This window comes from Hyperolius riggenbachi, chromosome 10 (genome assembly GCF_040937935.1).
Source record: "Hyperolius riggenbachi isolate aHypRig1 chromosome 10, aHypRig1.pri, whole genome shotgun sequence".
NCBI classification, from domain to species: domain Eukaryota; kingdom Metazoa; phylum Chordata; class Amphibia; order Anura; family Hyperoliidae; genus Hyperolius; species Hyperolius riggenbachi.
Window position 1 is genome coordinate 236,573,556 of NC_090655.1, and position 4,328 is coordinate 236,577,883.

Genomic DNA, 4,328 nt, shown 5'->3' on the forward strand with positions numbered 1-4,328 from the left:
TTTATCATCTTGTTTCCCTCTGACTGAAGCTGTTCTTGATGTAATTTCCTTACTTTTTTTTTCTCTAAGAATCTGTACTGTGATGGCTAGCTTGCTTTGTAAACACATGAGAGCACAGCAGCATAGATCGTATTTCTGCTCCACACTGAACTGCACTCAGCCAATCAGTGAGGAGCAGGAATTGTGGGAGGGGAGATGACAAGCTTCCCTATCTCCCTCTCACTTGTCAGCGATGACAATAATAGAGCCAGGCTGACTGAGATGAGATTTATTACAGCAGAAACTTTTGTGAATAGATTGGAGTACTTGCAATGCAGAGTAAAGCTCCAGGCTATATAATGAACACAGTGCAGTGTGTAAATGGAATTTGATTTTCTGACCGACAATCCCATTCTGGAACAAGGACCACTTTCATGTGAGACAATTTCCCCAAGGACCAGGGGAAGGGGGGAGTTCCTTCACTCACTCACTTTTAGCCTCCCTCCCTCATGTACTTCAAGCCTCTCTCCCTCACTTTCAGCCTCTCTAACTTATCTCTCACCTCTCTCCCCACTTACCTCCCGCTCTTTCCTTTCACTTGCTGATTTCCAGATTCCACTCTCTCTGCCCACCTGCATAAGAAGAGTGTAAAAGTAAGCTTTCGGCTTTTGAGATTTCATCAGACTGAATCCTGTCTGCTTACAAGACACCTATATACATGCAACATCAAAGGAGATACCTGGATTTTTAGGAAACATAAATACACGTCATTATGATGCCTTAATTGAAACAAAACATCCAAACAGGGTTTTGAGAAGTTGGTAGGTGATATATTACAAACAGAGAAGACCCTTTGTTTACTTAAAGGAGAGGCCCAAGGTCAAATCAAAATCCACTTACCTGGGGCTTCCTCCAGCCTCTGGCAGCCGTCCGGTGCCCTCGCCGCAGCTCCTCTTACTGCCGGAGTCCTGCGCTGAAGAAGCCGACCTCGCCAGGTCGGCTTCATGTGCGCTCCGCGGCGGGGGGGGGGGGGGGGGGTCACGTGGTGTAGCCGAAGTCACCGGGTCTCTACTGCACAGAACTAATGCGCCTGGACAGTAGAGACCCGATGACGTCGGCTACACCACGTGACAAGCGCACATGAAGCCGACCTAGTAAGGTGGCAGCGCAGGACACCGACTGTGAGAGGAGCTGCGGCGTTCCCTGCCGAGTCACGGAGCAGAGCTCAGCGATCAGCTTGCTAGCCGCTAGCTATCTGTTAGTAAATGAAAGGGGGGGGGGGACCCTTTGTTTACATTTGTGCAGCGCTGTACAGGGGACACTCCGCTGTCCCTCACAGCAGCTCGCATTGAAAGCCTTCTCATAGGCTGATGCCTATGAGAGGCGGAGAAGAGGACAGATCGTCGTCCTATGTGAGTTTAGGATGGGGAGGAGAGAGGGAAAATGCTTTTTTTTTTTTTTTTTTTTAATAAACAAGCAAAGGAGGTAAGACTCATTTGTGTGCCAAGTTGTATGGCTGTGCAGCAAGCTGTCAAAGCTGCACAGTACTGAATGGTCACTAGGGGGGTGTAAGCCTGTTGTCCTGAAGTGGTTAAACAATACCAGTTTTCTGGCTGTCCTGCTGATCTATTTGGCTGCAGTAGTGTTTGAATCACACACCTGAATCAAGCATGTGGCTAATCCAGCAAGACTTCAGTCAGAGCATCTCATCTGCATGCTTGTTCGCAGTCTGTGGCTTAAAATATCAATGAGACAGCCAGGCAATCAGCATTGTTTAAGGCCGGTTCTACACTTGGAGTTTGTGATGCGGTGCAGGTGCTGTATTGCACCACAGATATTAGGCTTTATATGACCCTGCGGTACAGTGTGGCGGCAGGGTCATATGCATAACCCCGCCTCTCGGCTATTTAGGCACTCCCTGCTAGGCAGGAAGTACGTCACCGGGATTCCCGTTGGTCCATGCATGCACGCAGTGCCGCACCGCACTCTCGTCGTGCACACTTACCGTGTCGCCCATTGACTTGCATTAATGCATAAACCCTATGGGAGGCACACATCGTGTGGTAACACGCTGCAGACTTTGCATCAGTATTGCGGCAATTTTGAATATTTCTGAGGCACTGGCAGCGGCCTGGCACCATTGGGAACCCCTGGCTTAAAGGGGAACCTGATGCGAGAAGTATATGGAGGCTGCCATATTTATTTCCTTATAAACAATACCAGTTGCCTGGCAGCCCTGACGATCCTCTGCCACAAATAGACCCTGAACAAGCATGCAGCAGATCAGGCGTTTCTGACATTGTCAGATCTGCATGCTTGCTTCTGGTGTGATTCAGACACTACTGCTGCCAAATAGATCATCAGGGCTGCCAGGCAACTGGTATTGTTTAAAAGGAAATAAGTATGGCAGCCTCCATATTCTTCTCACTTCAGGTGCCCTTTAAAGTACACCTGAAGCAAAATCAAATACATAAATTAAGGGCATCATGTGTAAAAGCACACGCCTCTGAACGTCTTTATGCTGCTTGTTTGTCTTATGGGTCCCTCCTGCTCCCCAGTTATAGCCTTTTTAATATTGGACTGGCTTCTCAGTTAAAGCCTTCCCCAGGAAGTGTCTGTGGCTGTGAATGAGCTGTTTTGAATTGGACGTGTGAGTTACAACACATGCATGCTCAGTGAAATGAAGCGCTTGTGCATGAATGCTGGAAGTGCCGTAAGTTTACTGGATAGAGAACCAGCAATTCTGGAGTAAAGCTGTGGGGAGACAATGTTGGAATGGGAGAGATCCTGAAGACAACAAGCAGCATGACTGCTCTTTCAACAGTGCATCCGTTGTGATGCAATTATGTTTCTATGGTATGGTCACATCAGTGGTGCAGTGTGACAGGTTCTGTCGAAATAACACACAACATGCAGGTTTACAGCGGTTGGGAAAGCATGAGATCAATGTACTGCATGTTTCACTGTATGCTTCACATTGCTTTCCTAATGCACAATGCGACTTTTCACCACCAAAACGTGTATAGTGTGAAGATAGCCGAGGACTTTTAGAAATGAGAGCTCTGGCCCCCAGGCTTTTAAAGCACATGGGTCAGCCATACTATCCCAGGAAGAAAAAACACATATATAAGTAGATAAATACTTGTTCTACTTACATAACATATGTATTGTACTGTCCACATTTTGATTTCAATGAATTTTATATAGTAAATAAAGAGAAAAATATTCCATACATTTTCCATCTTTACTGCCTCTGACTGAATCCAATCCTGATGTAATTTCCTCCTTTACTCGTATCACACAATGTCCCTAAACTGCCCTCAGCCAATCAGCAAGAAGTAGAAATGTGGAAGGGGAGATAACGAGGCTTTTCTTTAGCTTTCATCAGTACGGCAATATATGAGGAAAAAAAGCCGGGGGGGGGAATGCGATAATTCATTACAGCAGACACATTTATGATTATAGTGGAATGCTTGCAATGCAGAGCCATTATGTTAGACTGCTTAACAAACACAGCAGTGAGTAATTTGAATTTAATTTTATGGCTGTCAATCCCTCTTTAAATTTAAAGTTTTGGCAATCTTTTAGTTGTGTTTAAATAAACCTGAATTAAAAATAGACTTAGGAGGTTATTCATTGTATGTGTAGTGCTAATGGTAAATAGCGCATTAGTAACATAGAACATATTATTATGGTATATTTTTATGTTCAGTTTAAGAGCTTCAGTGACTGCATTCTAAACAGCAGCTGTGACAATCTGCTTTGTTGAGCAGCAAAATAAACAGAAGTAATGATCCTTTGAACTTTTCAGCACAAGGAGTGTGCACAAACATACAGTTTTTATCAGTCAATGATCGGCCTATTTTACTAATTCCGTATAGTATTGGGGCCAACAGGGTTATTTGCATTGCTACATAGACACACATACTGTACATGCACATCTTGCTACTACAGATGGACAGTGGAATTCTACTTATTCCAGCCTGCAGGCACATTTAACTATCAGCAGTGCAGATGTAACACTGGTGGCTAAAACAAACCTGGATAACTGTTTTCAGCCACCAAACAAGTCTGTGCATAACTTAAAGCAGGTATGTCAAACCGGTCCTACAAGGGCCGAGGTCCTCACACATTTTTGACACAGCTCAAATTAATTTATGTTCTGAATCAGGAAAGGTGTGGGTCCATCAGGTAGAACACATTCCTCTCTTTCTCAGTCCATCCTAAACATCGGCATGGATCTGGCCATCCAGGCCTGGAGTTCGACACGTGCCTTAAAGTGAACCTGAGGTGAGAGTGATGTGGAGGCTGGGGTTCGGTCCCTGGGGCGCCTCTTAGTGTAATAGCAA